The following is a 17,373-nucleotide window of genomic DNA, read 5'->3' on the forward strand; positions in this document are numbered from 1 at the left end:
AGCACACACCACCGTAAGTCTTCCAGATATGCATAAATTCAGAACATAAGCATAAACATATAGGTCTACGACCAAATGCACAATAATTCAGAAACACTTATCTTTATTAATCTTCTGTTAAGTACAATCAATTCCACCCTACGCACTCAGCTGTAGGGGTCTACGCACATAACTACGGACTCTACCAGGCCTCTATGCAGACAGCTGCAGAGCCTACTCTAACTACTATCACCCACGACTCAGACTTCCAGACTCAGAGCCAATATTGAATTCACAAGTCCATAATACTTCAAATCTCATTCCTCATTACCAAAAACTGACTTCTAAACCTAAAGCCCTATTCTATTTATACATTCCCATGGTCCACGGACCATGGGCAGGCCAACTTGCTTTCCATTATCTTACATTTTTCTCGGGCCGACAACCCTTTGACTTGACTCATTACAATTCACGCTCTGCACACTTCGCAGAACATTTACCATAATTTTACCCAAAATTGTGGGATTTAAGCCCCAAAACTATTACGTGGGGGGATCCGCTGCACAACAAGCCCCCAACGAGTCACTCGGTTGGTGCGGTGATCTTGGCTCAGAGTCCATCCAGCAACATCCGCACTGTGCTGACATCTGCCAAACATTCTTCCGCCGTCTGCTGTATCAATTGTGCTCAGCTTTCTAATGCATTTTCAGAGGCACCTTCCTGCCCTAGGGCACATGTGTCCTACAACTGATTCAGTTTCCCCTCAATCCTAGTGGTGATCATGAATGCTTCCTCCAACCAAGGCTGGATGCATGCTTTAAGCCCAACTACTTTCTGGCGTGCGACGTCCACCTGTTCCTTCATGGCTTGGGCCTCCCTCATCTTGGCTAAGCATTGAGTGAGGGCAACTATTTGTGCAGTCCCCTGGACATTGTCATAAGCTTGTTGTAACTCTTGTACTTCCATCTCTACCTGCTACATCGTTAGGTCTTCTTGTAGTGATGTGAGTATAAGAAGGGATTGATCCAACAATCCCGTGCAATCCTGTATAGCGTGCTCTATCACTTCCAATCCTGCTTGAAGGGTGCGATGGTGCTACTCTCTAACTTTTGGTGGTGTAGGGGGCTGTGCTCTCAGACTTAGCTCCACGATCTGCGAGTTCAATTCCCACTGTACTTTGGCAGCCTCCTCTTGGGCCTTACGAAATCCTACGGCCATGCAATGAATCTTTTCAGCTACTGGGAGTTCTGCTAGCACAGCTAGCTCTGGTACACAGCTACAGACCTCTGCCATGGCCTGTTCCAATTCTTGGTTGTGTGCGATCAAGTCATCACATTGTAGACTGACCTGCTCTAGTTTTCCCTTATGCTCCATTAAGACCTGGAGGGCGCGGCCTTCCCTAGCGTGGAGCTCAGCGGTTACCCCATCCTGTAGCTAGTATAGGGTCTCTCTAGGAAGGGCGGCCAAATTCAACCCCAAACTCCTCCTATCACTTTCAGCCTCTGCTGGGACGGCACCTGCTGGTAACACTAAAGCATTCAATGTGTTGGCGCACACCATCTACTCAGCTACAGATGTATCATCCGCTAGGTTCGGTATCATCCCTCCTGGGGGTCGCACCTGTAATGCCTGCAGCTACACTATGAGTGCCCCCAACACAGTTGTCTACTCCGTCATCAATTCCTCCAAAGCACCCTTAGTGATGTCGCGCACCACTTCACTGCTGGCAAGAAGATCTCCCTCCAAAGTCCTCGCAGTCTTCATCTTTTTGTGTGCAAGTGGTTACTCCTGGACGTGCGGCCTCTTACGTTGTCAATGTTGTGGTCAGGTCTGTGTTTTCCTGTGTCTCCACTTCCCCCTGTATGTCTTGTTTCATGGACATTTCCTAAGCCTCCATAATCTCTTCGGAGAGCACAGTGATCGGTTCCGCTGATGCCTCGGTCACCTCCCGATGTGGGGACGCTTTCTATTCCTGGTGCATTCTTTCCGTAAACTTTGTGATCCACAGCATGATTTCCTTCTTCTGCTGCTGAGCTGCAATCTTTTCTAATTCGGCAAAGTCCAGGGTACACCACTTTGGAGGCGATGTTGCCTTTGCCTCAAAAATTGCATCATCCGTTGCAATGAACGACAGCTTTACCCATGTTTGAGTTGGATCCTTTCACGCCCGAATATACAAATTATGTATATCTACCTTGAACTCAGCGGCACTTTTCAAACTTTTCTATACTGTCAAGGATAGCTGCGGTCTGTGGTTGATCCGTCTCTAGATACTCATCTCCATAAATATCCAAAACACCTTGATCTCATGAATCCTCGTGGCATCTTTTGTAGCCCGAAGCGAGTTATACCTCATGGCTTTAGGTAGGTTCTTTTGAATGTTGGGAAACTGGCTGCTCTTCGACAGTTCTCCTACAACCAGTAGGATTGATAGGAGCAACCAAGCGTAATGTAAATTCTTACCTTACTCCTGGGCTTCCCTATAGTTCATCAAAAATTCATCGCAAAGAAACTGTGCCCAGTTGAATTGAACCCCTTCTGCACACTGCTCCACAAGCGCAATGACAGATGTTGGTACCTCATCTGCGCGACATTTCCTCATGAGCTTGCTAGGCAATAACTAGGTGGTGACGCGCACCCCCTAGTCATTGATGCTTGCTATTACATACCCTCACTTCCACTTTTCTAGCTTATATTTAGCCTTCATGGCTTCTACGAGGCCCTCGTCACTACTCGTTCCTGCTATGGCTGCGAGGTAGTTTCCTTTAGTAGGTAGCTGGGAAATTCAGTGTATTAAATCAGCTGTAATGGGAATAAATTCCTCCAACCAAAGATACCCATCATGTACTAAACATAGTAACTATCAGATAACAAAAATTGTGATGGCTGCATGGTGATAATGGGGTATCCACCTTAGATTAAGTAATCCTGCCTTCTCCACACCCCATAACCACTTCTACTGCAGTAATTTATCCACGGCCAATTGGGGGAATTTATCACTATCCACGAGGTCCCAATATTTGAACTTGATGTTCGGTACCCGACCCAGTGGCAGACCATCAAACCTTAGTTCATCCGGAAGAAGCGGGGTCTAGAGCGTACTCTTCGTGGCCTCCAAGTCCTTCGGTATCTTGGTCGTCCCTTTCCATAGAGAGATATATGGTGGTAGTGTTATCGCCAAAGACACTTGGGAAATATTTTCCTCTTCCTCATCCTGTGCTTCAATCTAAGCGATCAGGGCTTTTAAGTCTTCCTCTTCCTCCTCAAGTTCACTGGTGATTGTTTTGCCCTTTTCTGCCACTAACAATTTACTGAGTCGCGGTGATATTTGAACTGGCCCCATAGTTTTCTTGTATTTTTGGGGTTGCGGCATGCGTGGAGACTTTGGAACCTCTGGGGTAGTGGCCACCTCTCCCATCTCTTCCTGGGTCAAATAGGGCTCCTCCACGAACCTCACTCTGATTCTAACAGCTGACATGGTTTCTATCCTAGATTTTCTCGGGTAAGTACTCATGGGTAGCCAGGTAGCTGGGTGCTTGCTACAATGTACTGGCTTGAATATCAAATATCCCAGTGTTATTTTTGGGCTACCCCAAGGGGTTTTATAGGAACATTTGAATTTGGATTTTACCATTCCCTCCACTTTTGCGTCATTAATATCTTCTTAGCGGCAGATCTTTTTCTATCTAGCTTATAATTCCTGTCTTAATGCCCCACTGCCCACTCCTCTCTATAGTAAATCAGACTTCTTGTCATGAATAGTGATGTCAACAGTCACTTCCCAGTCTTCCCACGTGGCAACGTAGCCTCTTATGCACGACCACAATCCTGATGACCAACTGGCCCTGCGCAGAACCTTTTTTCCGCGCAGCTCTCCTATAGACTTGTTTATAGTCCCACACCTTTTTTCAACTGCTTGGAGCACTGAGACTGTGCTTTCCACAAATAGTCAGGTGGTCGCACCCCACGTGTGAGACTTCGGCTTCCCTGCTAGCCCGGGCTATGGGTACCCTTCGAGTACCTTTGTATTCAATAGCGCATCACATCCAGGCCTGGTCCCCTGATGCTTAGTTCCACGCAGCCCACTTGTGTGACTCTAATGTTCAGTTTGTTGATTTCTTCGTCCAATATCATGCTTTTCCTCCTCACCCGTGCCCATTATTCATCAAGTTCGCAAAGTTTCAAGCTCTCATGCCGAATGGATTCCTGTAACTGCCAATTTCCTTTACCCAAGTCCTCACATTTAGTCTGAGCTGTTGGGGCTGTGGTCAAGGAACTTCTCTTCATCTCCCTGGTTTCATCTTGTCTGATCGCTGATAGGGTCATCTTCGCACACCCCCTTTTGCTTATGGTCCTATAGGTCCATCGAACCTTGGGTACGTGCAGATGCCAATTGGTTCGGTTCATCCAGCGGACTTTGTTTGGGATCTTGCAAGGCTGTCTAAATGCTCCGTCGTGAACAGCTAGCGAAATGTGTCACATTTCCTACCGTGTTGGGTTCTAATGTTTTATGCTTATTTGGGAAGGTGGTTGCACAACATACGTCTGCATCCCTTGCCGCAAGTAGGCACTCAAACTGCTTCATCCTTGCTGTCCTGAGCGCAGTCAATGCTGGGGACCTCCAAACTGTACATGCATTCGCCTTCTACCTTTGTGCCAGTTCCACCTAGTCTTCTGATTCGTACTCCCCCCTTGTACAATTTTCGTGCACAATGCCCCTGTACGTGCATCGTGCTACTTCCGTTCCAGTATTATCTTCCCACAGTGGTTTATGGATCCCTCCACGTTCGTTATGCCCTTATCAGTTGGTAGTTCCCTTACTTCTATCATCATGCATCGCAATGATCTAACCATCATATTACAATTTAGCGTTGTTACTTCATGTAATTGGTTCTGCCATCGCTCTATTTCTTCATCTGAATCTGACATGCAGGAAATGTCGCGCTCCCATGAAACTCGCATTTTCGGTGTTGGATTCACCCAATCTTAGTCCCATGCCGTTATCTAGTAAATGCAGTCCAGTTCATCATCACTGTCCTCGTCGCGCACAGGTTCAATGTAGCATGCTCCTTCAGCTGGATCAAGTGGAACTACTACACGTAGAGACTTTTTCTCGAATATAATCTTTCTCCTTTTTAGGTTGATGACGCCATTCATATCCATGGCCCAGTCTATCCCTAACAATGCGGGGTAAGGGTCACTGTCATCCACAATTTCTATTACCTCAAAATCTGTTTGTGTGATCACGCCTTTGATGTCCACTATGACTCCTTGCAATCTCCCCATGGGCAAGATCTTTTGTTGGTTCACCATCCGTAATTGAATAGGAGACCATTGTAATGCGGGCTTGCCCATGCATTCCCATGTCTATTTAGGTAGCACATTTTCATCTGAACCTAAGTCAAGGATGACCTGATCCATCTCAAAGTCACCAATCTGTGTTGTCAATCACATTTCCCGCCCAATGCGCAAAGCATGCTTTCCTAGTTTTCGGACCACACGTGGTTCGCCCAACCCTACACACCTATTTATTATCTCTTGTAATCCCTTAACTACTTTATTGTCCTGTAGTAGCTTCATGTAAGTCTCTAAAAAGGTAGTTAGCATAGCAGGATCCATTTCTAGTGCAGTTTAATCCTTACTACCTGAAGTAGAGGCCTCCGCGAAGCTCTTCTTAGCTTCCATAAATGTCTCCTTTGCGCGTTCTAAGTCAAACTAAGGTTGCTTTGTAGGGGCCTTGCGAACCCATGTATTCTCCTCAAGTTGCTTCCCCTTATCTTCCCCTATGGTTGCGCCACTTCTGAGCACCATGTTCACGTTGGGGTCTTCTTTGTGCAGTTCAGACCTCATCATTTGGATGTTCTGGGTTAAAGTAGTTTGAAGCACTCCTTTCTCACGCATCTATGCAGTTAGTGTGGGGTGATCTACCACTTTGTGATCAAACTGATAACAGTACGACCAACATGTTCTAGTCAGGTTCATACAGTCACGTGCGTAGTGCCCCGGTCCTCCACAATTGTAGTAGATTAACTATCCACGGCCTCGTCTAGGTCCCATTCCTCCTCGTCCCCATCCTCGTCTCTGGAACCCACCGCACGTCATTGTGGTGGCTAGATCCTGATCTCACACCTCAGTTTGCATCCTATAGACAGGTGTTTGATCCATCAACAATTCATAACTCCGATAATTTCATTCATCATGACCCACCGATCTACAAAAATTGCAAAATAGCTGTTGGGGGTCTATGTAAACTTCTGCAACAGATGAGAGTTGTCCGTTGTGTTCTTTCCTCCCACCTGACAGATCACGCACCAGAGCGCAGGCACCGCACTTGGTCCTGCGTATGCCTCTGGTTTCCATGGCGTTGGCCCCCCCTGCCAAATAGTTTGCGTATGCCAGACAATGATCCTTATCGTGGCCCTGGCTTCTACATTTTATGCACCACACTTCTTCTCGTGCTTCTGGCCGAGGCGCCCTATCCTGTTTCAAACTCTACATCTCTAAACATAGGTTTTGTAGTTGCGCATGGATCTATTGGACTCCCAACCCAGGATCCCATATTAGAGTTTCATGCAACCTTATCGCTATTTCCAATGCTTCTACCCAGGTTGAAATCCTCTGTTGTGATAATGCCATCCTCAAATGTGGTGTCAAAGACGCCATAAACCACACGTGGTGTTGTGCATCTGTCAACATCATGTTAGCTTCACGGATCATGCTTTTCAATCTCTGATCCAGATCAGAGGGGATTTCGCCTGGAAGCATCGCGGTCTCCTTGAATCCAATGATCGACTACGTCTCTGATTTCGGCCGATTAAATTCTTTGTTTAATGCAATCTAGATTTCCACTATCCTGGCATTTGGATGATCATTTGAGTGCTTGATATACCAAGTCAGCATGCGATCCTGCAGTGCACTTACCAAGGTGGCCTTTTTAATGTTATCATCCGTAACTCTGTTCGCTTCCCACATTTCTCTTACTACGAACCAAAACTGATCTGGATCTTCGCTTCCTACTCCTCTAAATACAAGCAACCTGATCGCACTTGCCATGTTAAACCACTGGTTTGGTGGAGGCGTTGTGGGCAAAGATGTGGGTGAAGGAGGTGACGTGAGTGGTGGTGTTATCGGGGATGATAGCTATGGAATACGTTGCATTATCAAACTGACTACACTACTTGGAGTGACCCAAGCAAGCTCTTCGTCACTTGCTCATGCCAGTGAAATTAAAGGACTGTTTCCTAACCCTTTGATACCTTTGTAGGTCTTTCCACTTCGCGTCACTCCACTCATTAATGGATTCGCATCACTCATTTTTCACATAAGAGAATATTAATCTAGGTATTCAATGATTTGACGTACTTACCTCGTGGTCCCTGGAGAAAAGATCGCTCTGCTTCACTGTAGCTCAAAGTTGTGTCTATCGCGAACTCAGTGATAAACCCTCCTAGTATCCGATCCAGCCAATGATCTATTGCCCTTGCGATTTTATCTTCCAATGCCTCTAGCCTGCACACCAACTCTGGCATCCACACTATGGGTTGATCAAGCTTACATCTTCCTTGGTTGTCTGCTAGCCACTCAATCCACTCATACGATTCTGACGAGAAATATGTGAAGAAGATCTCGTGGATTTTTGTGTATATGTAGCGATCCAACCACCTCTTCTCCGATATTTGCAGGGTTTTGTTTTCCTGCACCATGAACTCATGAAGCTTCTGATCCAACCAATCTTCAATCTCTTTCTTCGTAGGGTTCCAGCGTTCCGACATCAGACATCCCTTAGGCAGATCCCGGTCCCAGCAACGAAACCATTTGTTGGCTTATTGGGGCCTGACCCAGCTTCGGAAGTGTTTTAGCCAAACAAATCCCTGGAGCACGGACTAAAGTCTCACCTGAGGTAGTATGGGAGGGTGCTGGAACTAGGTTTCCGCACCCTAGGGATGTCTTGATGAGGACTGGAAGGGTCGCGAACCGATCTGCGCACTCGCGCTACTTTGCACAGCTGTCTAGCCTTCGCGTAGCTCGGCGACGAGGCACTTCTTAGATTCTTATTATTAATGTGTTAATTATAGATCTGATCTAATTCTTAAGGTCTTTAATCAAGCATTCAACAGTTATAACCAGCGCACACCACCGTAAGTCTTACAAATATGCATAAATTCAGAACATAAGCATAAACATATAGATCTGTGACTAAATGCACAATAATTCAAAAACACTTATCTTTATTAATCTTCTGTTCAGTACAATAAATTCCACCCTATGCACTTAGTTGCAGGGGTCCGCGCACACAGCTGCGGACACTACCAAGCCTCTACACAGACAGCTGTATAGCTTACTCTAACTACTACCACCCACGACTCGGACTTCCAAACTCAGAGCCAATGTTGAATTCAAAAGCTCATAATACTTCATATCTCATTCCTCATTACCAAAAACTGACTTCTAAACCTAAAGCCCTTCTCTATTTATACATTTCCATGGTCTGCAGACCATGGGTAGGCTGACTCGCTTTCCATTATCTTACATTTTTCTTGGGCGGACAACCCTTTGACTTGACTCATTACAGTTCATGCTCCACGCACTTTGCGGAACCTTTACCATACTTTTACCCAAAATTGTGGGCTTTAAGCCCCAAAACCATGGGGGGATCTGCTGCTCAACATGCTAAATTTTGTTGTTTATACCTGTAGATTACATGTTTACGATATGTTTGACAAAATGCCTTTCATGGCTAGTAGGGGTCTAGTTAAGGGCTTGTTAAACTAATTGCTTCTACTTCATTATTTCCCTCTTATATTACTGCTCTTAATATATCATTCCATTATGGGTAATGACCTGGGCTATAGGCTAGAAAAAGTGGCTCAAATCCCAGGGACATAGGCACATAAATGGAAAAATGTTTTCCTAGAGGCTTGCATGTAGGCCTATGAGAGTGTCCAGAGGTCCCTGGACACTAGCATGCCCATAGAATGAGAGCATTTAGAGGTGAAGCGATAAAACAATTCAGTGGGACCCAAGGGAAAGCTGCCTGAACTGTTGGCATGGTTCTTAGGGGTCTTGTAGCTGATGTGGAAGGATTGTATGTTGTGTTTCCATCGATTCCATTTCCTTAAGGTCACATAGGAGGTTGAATCTAATCATAATATCCTAGCATCACATGTTTACCCTGGTTGGCTGGTTACTTTGGTAGATGTGGGAGGAGAGTGTTACAGAGTGGTATCAGAGAATGGTTCACCCCTCAGACTAGATGGGTGGTGTGTTGGTCATGCATTCATGTTAGTTGCATATGTTTCTCTTTATTGTAATACCATGTGCTTGTTGAATTTGCATGGTGTTGGTCATGGTTGTAGTGATGCTACCATCTGAAGGTTGATGGTGTTGTTATAGGATGTGTTGTCATGAACGTATAGTTGTATATACATTTGTGATGGATGTAGCTTTCTATATGTTGTTATGCATGCATTTTTGATCCAAATGGGATCCTAGAACGCACTCTAAGTTTTCATGAACTCTCTAAAAATCATGCCAAAGATTAAAAGTCTTATAAAGATAAAGCTATCGAAAGGAATCCTCAGATAGTTTTAATGGCGATCAGCATGGATCAATGAGGGTCGTCGATCTAGCACGCAGAGCGGCAGACCATGGTAACGTGTGTTGACACTGACCAGCAAATTCAGGGATAAATTTAAGCATCGGAGGTAGTTTCTGATATGCGATTAGCGACTAATCGCATATCGTAGGGAAAACCTCTCAATGAAGAGAAGCCCCAAGCCCCCGGACCTGAAATAATAATAAAACGCGGAAAAAAATGTTTCAGTTCCATTGGAGCAGGATTCCACAAAACCGGCAGGATATCGGATGGGCTTTGAGCGGTAAGCAGTTTCGACCAAGTTCCGCCCGATGCCACACTGCGATCGCCACGCATCCCAGTGGGGAGAGAGAAAATCGCTCACATCGGGCGAGTAAACATCATGCTACTCAGCCACCCAATATGAATGAAAACTATAGGATCTGGGGCCCCCAGATCAACGACGGAGACGTGTTCCGATGGATGACCGGATTTGACAAAGATTATAAAGCAAGATCGCATAGGATTTGAAGTTTGATATGGACAATGCATTGGCAGAAGGTTGTGTTTCGTGGGTATTCTTGGAGTTAACAGAAAAAATGGTTGTTTCAAATATGACCAAGAGAACTGACACTCATCTGTTATGAAATAGGTGGCCACCTCCTTGTGAGGCGTTATACAGTGACTGATTATGCAGGCAAGAGGGATTCAAATGGACAGAGGCAGGGGAACCAGAAAGTCGGGAAGCGGAAATGAACAGTCAGGAAGCAGATTGGCTTAAAAGCCAAAAACTCACATAGAGAGAAGTAAGCAAGAGAGCAGTAGACAGTAAGCTGACAGCAGAGAGAAGAAGCTGAGTTGACCTACATAAGAAAAGGCAACATCGAGATAGGATTGAGACAGAGACAGAGAGAGTCAAAGAGTCTGTGCACTCCAGAGAAGGCTTGAGAGGTTCAAGCACACTCCTATGTAATGCCTGTCATGTATGAATCTCAGATTGGGCTCATACTACTATGACCAATAGAGGTCAAGAGTTAGTAAGGAGAGTCTGTGTACTCCAGAGACTTGGGGGATCCAAGTACAGTCTTGCTGATTTATATCTATTCTGTGAGACTCAAATTGAGCTCACTGTTGTAAAGACTCTGCTTTGAAAACATAATAGAGAGGCCATCACTAAAGGCTAGACCGGGAGACGTAGCCCAGGAGTATTGGGTTAACTCCTTATTAAACTTGTTGTGTTTATATGTTTTCCTGTTATGTTTTCTTTAACTGCTTCATTGCCTGTGTATTTCACAATCCTATCAATCCGTTGCATAAAATAACATAGGCACATCCATGCACATGAGTATATAATACCTTATTAATTGTCTTAGATCAAAATTAGATCAAGTGGTATAAGAGCTCTAGGTTGCTAAGGTTAGACAAGCTTGTGCTGGATTCTTTTTTGTTGAATGCTAACTAGGACAAAGCTCAAATTAGGAGAAGGAGAGTTGGTTGAAGCTAACCCAGAAATTGGAAGAGTCTATCCTAGGAGGAAAATGGTAGAATAAAGTCCCATGGAATCAGACTCCCAATTCATGGATAGTTTCATGACCATGAGAGCCATGGTAGAAGAAATGTATAGAGAATTTAAGAGAGGTAGAGGTGAAGAGTCATCAACCTCCAAACAAGATAAAGAAGTAAAAGAACCTCTTCTACTTGCCCACCCAAAAGGCAAAGGAAAAGAAGAGAAGCCCTCTCCACCATCTCCCCATCATCATCTTCTTCACATAAAGAAAGCCCTTAAAAGAAAAAGAAGAAACCTTCTTTGATTAAATTAGACGTGAAGTTGATTTGCCAATTTATGACAGAGAATTGAATGCAAAAAACTAGATAACTAGATTAGATAGATTGATGTATATTGCAGAGTGTAGAACATCAATTCAGAAAGGAGAAATATTCAACTGGCTAGCCTACGCCTTGGAGGCACTGCCCTGGTATGGTGGGAAGGCAAGACACAAGCTGATTTGAAGAAGCATGGTAAAATTATTTCTACCTGGAATGAATTTGTTTCTGCCATTAAAAAACAATTCTATCCACTAGCTTATATGCAGCAAGCTATGATGAGTTGGCAAAATCTTCGCCAATTAAAAAGGAAAAGTGTACAAAGCTACACCCAAGAATTTAGAAAAAGAGCTTTGATTTTAGGCATTTCTTTAGACTCACTTGAAACTCTGCTGAAGTATATAGGTGGTCTACGCAACTATTTAAATCACACCATTCTCATGTTTAATCCTACTAGCACAGATGAGGTATCTGTTCAGGCTACACATCTAGAGGCTAGAGGCAAGAATATGAACCCAGAAATTGGGGGATCATCAAAACCCACTGCAAACAAGAACGAGGAAAAGAGAAAGCAAAAATGGAAAGAGAGGAAGACAAATTCTATAGAAAAGACCAAACCTTCATGCACTCATTGTAAGAAGGATGGGCATGATGATGAACACTGTTGGATTCTGCATCCGGAGCTGAGGCCCAAGAAGTACGATGGAAAAAGAAGAAGACTGCTGCAGCTATTCAGAAGGATTTGGGGTCAGACTCAGGGGATGAAATAACGATCACAGCCACAGGTATAAAAGGTAAAAATTCTGAAGCATCTACTAGTAATTCTGCACAATCTACTGATAATGAAGAAAATGAGAGGAAAAGACATGAGCTTTTTCATATTAGAGTTATTTCCAAGCATCAAAAGATTGATACTTTGTTAAATAGTGGCTCACAAGTAAACTTAATTTTTGAAGCAATTGTAAAGAAGTTAGGATTACTAACCACACCTCACAAGAAGCCATATCCATTGGGTTGGGTATGTGATGAAGCAAAGCTTCAAGTGACTAGACAATGTAAACTTAGGTTTTCTTTTGGGTCAGCATTTGTAGATGAGGTTGAGCTAGATATTGTTCCCTTGGATATATGTGGAATTGTTTTAGGAAGTCCTTACTTGTATGATAGAAAAGCCAGTTTCTATAGAGTTGAAAACAAGTATCAAATTTTTAAAGATGGAATCGAATATATTGTAAGAGCTTATAAACTCAAGAATAATTATACTCTCACAAACTCAGGGCGGATGAAAATAATTGTAAATTCATGCAAACAATTTTTACTGATGGTTGTAAAGGAAAAGAAACCTGATAAAACCAATGTATTTGAAGGCTGTAATGCTAAACAGCAAGCTGATTTAGAAAAAGTTGTTTCAGAATATGATATGTTATTTCAAGAACCTAAAGGTCTGCCAACCAAAAAGGAAATAGTACATGATATTAATTTGCAGCAAGATGCTCCATTGCCTAACATCAGAATGTACAGGTTGTCTGCTTTAGAGAATGAGGAAATAAAGAAGTGAGCATAGGAGATGCTCGAGAAAGGTTCATAAGACCTAGCACATCACTATGTGGGTCTCCAATTGTCTTGGTGAGAAAGAAAGATGACTCACGGAGAATGTACATTGATTACCGAGCACTAAATAAGATAACGATCAAAATTTTTTATCCCCTTCCTCGCATAGATGATCTATTAGATCAGTTGAAAGAAGTTGTTTACTCTTCCAAGTTGGACTTGCATAGTGGCTACCATCGGGTCAGAGTTGCAGTGCAAGATGCATGGAAGACTGCTTTCAAAACAAGGCAGGGATTGTATGAGTGGTTGGTTATGCCTTTTGGCTTAAGTAATGCTCCTACTACTTTCATGAGAGTAATGAATGATGTACTCAGACCTCTTATTGATGATTTTGTCATTGTATATCTACATGACATTCTTGTATTTAGTAAAACATGGGAAGAACATTTGAAGCATGTCAAGAAGACTCTAGATGTTTTGAAAAGAGAAAATCTTTATGTTAAGCTATCAAAATTGGGCAAAACATATTTGAATTATTTGGGTCATATTGTATGGGGTGGTGAATTGAAGATAGATCCCTCTAAGGTTGTAGTCATTATAAACTAGCCTAAACCCAAATCTGCTATAGAAGTTAGAAGCTTCCTAGGGGCAGCACAGTATTGGAGAAAGTTTATTGCTAACTTTTCGTTGATTGCAGCTCCTTTACATGCTTTAACAGGATTGAACTAGGTGTTTCAGTGGGGAGGCAAATAGCAGAAAGCCTTCGACACCTTAAAAGAAAAGATTAGTACAAAACCAATACTAGCACTACCCAATCTTCAAAGACCCTTTGAGATTGAAACGGATGCCAATGACTATGCCATGGGAGTAGTGTTGATGCAGCACAGTAAACCCATATGTTATCATTCTGAGACATTTAATTCTGTAGTAGTTAATTATCCCACATATGATAAAGAATTGTATGCATTAGTACAGAGTGTGAAAAAGTGGAACATTATCTAATGGGCAAAGAGACAGTTATACATACTGATCATCAACCACTTCAATATTTACACTCACAAACTAAGTTGCAGCAATCAAGACACTATAGGTGGATGGGTTTTCTATAACAATTTCATCTTGTCATTAGATATAAAAAGGGCATACATAATAAAGTTGTAGATATGTTGTCCAGACCAATCATAAATGCATCTACTATACTTAAGAATAATTTAGTATTGCATTAAAGCTACATTGAACAATATGCTCAAGATATAGATTTCAAATATGTATATGCAACTTTAAGTCATGGCAAACAAGTACAAGAATTGGATTATCATGTTAGAGACCAACTCTTGTATCATTTGGGAAAGTTATGCATTCCTCAAACCGAATGAGTAAAGATAATTCAAGAAGCACACACTTCTCTAATATCAAGTCACTTTGGTGTAAGTAAAACAGTTGCACAGCTGCAAAGATTTTGTTATTGGCCCAAAATGAATGAAATAGTTTCTAGATATGTAAGAGGGTGTACCATGTGTGCTAAAAGCAAGCCCAGCAATAGAAAACTAGGCTTGTACACTCCCCTACTAGTTCCTTCTCATCCTTGGGAAAGTATTTCCATGGACTTTGTTGGGGGATTGCCTAAATCTAGAAAAGGTCATGACTATTTATATGTTATTGTGGATAGGTTCAGCAAAATGTGTATTTTAATACCCTGTAATAAACAGATTACAACTAAACAAACAACAAAGTTGTTCTTTCAGCATGTATGGGTTCATTTTGGATTACCCACTTCTATTGTGTTTAATTGAGGTTCTTGATTTGTTGGGAAATTTTGGTCTGAATTGATGGACACTAGACTAAAGAAGAGCATAGCCTTTCATCCACAAATAGATGACCAAACAGAGGTGGTCAACAGGACAGTGATCCAGTTGCTCAAAGGCTATTGCAGCAAGCACCCTAAGCTTTGGGATGAACATTTATGTTATGTGCAACATGCTTACAATCGGGCTAAACATTCTTCTACACAGAGATATCCTTTTGAGACCTGTTTTGGTTTCACACCAAGGTCTCCCTTGGATTTTATCTTTGGTAAAGACACAGACACGGCAGTTGATGGACACAGTGATATGGACAAGGCAACCAATTTCATTGAAAAAATCCAAGAGATTCACCAAGCAGTACAGGAACAACTGGAAAAGAGCCAAACCAAGTACAAGGCAAGGCATGATAAGCATCGGATTGAGCATAGTTTCCAAGTTGGTGATCAAGTCTCACTGTATATTAGCAAAGAAAAAATGCAAGGTGAAGGTAAGAAGATGAAACTGATAAGGTATGGACCTTTCAAGATACTTGAGAGAATCAGTGAGAATGCTTTTCGCCTTGCTTTGCCAGCTTACATGCACATCTATTCAGTAGTTAATGCAGAAAGCTTGAGACTATTTGAACCTTCATTGATTGAAGATCCTGAAGAGCAGAGTCAATTGCCTTCTATTGATGATCTGTTGCCTGAATATCTCAATGAATTGCAGGAAGATACAGTTCTGGACAAGAAGGCGAGAACTATGCATAGAGGGGATATTGAGTACCTCAGAAATTGACTCAAAGGTTTAAAACCAAGCAGTGCAAGATGGATAGAAATTGGGCAAGCAAGGAATCTATATCCTCACTTGATTGATGCTTAAAAATCAACTTTTGGTGGTCCAAAATCTTTTTCAGTGGGAAGGTGTGATCCAAATGGGATCCTAGAACACTCTCTAAGTTTTCATGAACTCTCTAAAAATCATGCCAAATATTAAAAGTCTTATAAAGATAAAGCTATCGGAAGGAATCCTTAGATAATTGCAATGGCGATCAACGCAGATCAACGAGGGCCATCAATCTAGCACGCAGAGTGGTGAACCATGGTAACGCATGCTGACACCAACCAGCAAATGCAGGGATAAATTTAAGTAGCGGAGGTAGTTCCTGACAAGTCTCTAATCGCATATCATAGGGAAAACCTCCTAGTGAAGAGAAGCCTTGAGCCCCTAGACCTGAAATAATTATAAAATGCGGAAAACAATATTTTGGTTCCATCGGAGCAGGATTCCACAAAACCGGCAGGATATCGGATGGGCTTTGAGTGATAAGCAGTTTTGACCGAGTTCTGCCCAATGCCACACAGCGATTGCCATGCGTCCCGGCGGGGAGAGAGAAGATCACTCACATTAGGAGGGTAAACATCATGCTACTCAGCCGCCCGATATGAATGAAAACCATAGGATCTGGGGCCCCCAAATCAACGGTAGAGACTCGTTCCGATGGATGACCTGATTTGACAAAGATTATAAAGCAAGATTGCATAGGATTTGAAGTATGATGTGGACAATGCATTGGCAGAAGGTCGTGTTTCACAGGTATTCTTGGAGTTAACAGAAAAAACGGTCATTTCAAATATGACCAAGAGAACTAACACTCATCCGTTATGAAATAGGTGGCCACCTCCCTGTGAGGAATTATACAGTGACTGATTATGTAGGACAGAGGGATTCAAACAGATAGAGGTAGGGAACCAAAAAAATAGGAAGCATAAATAGACAGTCAGGAAGCAGATTGGGTTAAAAGCCACAAACTCGCAAAGAGAGAAGCAAGCAAGAGAGAAATAGGTAGTAAGCCGAAAGCAAAGAGAAGAAGCTGACCTAACCTATAGAAGCAAAGGCAACATTGAGCCAAGGTTAAGACAGAGACAGAGAGAGTCAGAGAGTCTATGCACTCCAGAGAAGGCTTGAGAGGTTCAAGCGCACTCCTCTGTAACGTCTGTCATATGTGAGTCTCAGATTGGGCCCATACTACTATGACCAATAGAGGTCGAGAGTCAGTAAGGAGAGTTTGTGTACTCTAGAGACTTGGGGGATCCAAGTAGAGTCCTGCTGATTTATATTTGTTGTGTGAGACTCAAATTTAGCTCACTGTTGTAAAAACTCTGCTTTGAAAACATAATAGAGAGGCCACCACTGAAGGCTAGACTGTGAGACATAGCCCAAGAGTATTGGGTGAACTCCTTATTAAACTTCTTGTGTTTATATGTTTACCTGTTATGTTTTCTTTAACTACTTCATTGCCTGTGTATTTCGCAGTCTTATCGATCCGTTACATAAAATAACATAGGCACATCCATGCACATGAGTATGTAATACCTTATTAATTATCTTAGATCAAAATCAGATTAATTTTCATGGTGAAGGTTGTTGTGCATTAGGTCATCGTGATGTAGTTGTTATGTTATGATTCTAATGTGTTGACTGAGATAGAGCAGGAGATGAAAACCATCAAAGTGAACTTGCAGCATTGAACCTTGAGGCAAGAGCATGTTGTCATACAGGTTGTATGTTGGGCATGCAGGTATGTAGGTTAAGGATTGTTATATGCATTATGCTTATCTGTATGCATTTCATTCTATTGATGTTATGGTTACATACATGATA

This window comes from Pinus tabuliformis, chromosome 8 (genome assembly GCF_031772625.1).
Source record: "Pinus tabuliformis cultivar Carrire ecotype Pingquan chromosome 8, CPIR1, whole genome shotgun sequence".
Classification (NCBI taxonomy): domain Eukaryota; kingdom Viridiplantae; phylum Streptophyta; class Pinopsida; order Pinales; family Pinaceae; genus Pinus; species Pinus tabuliformis.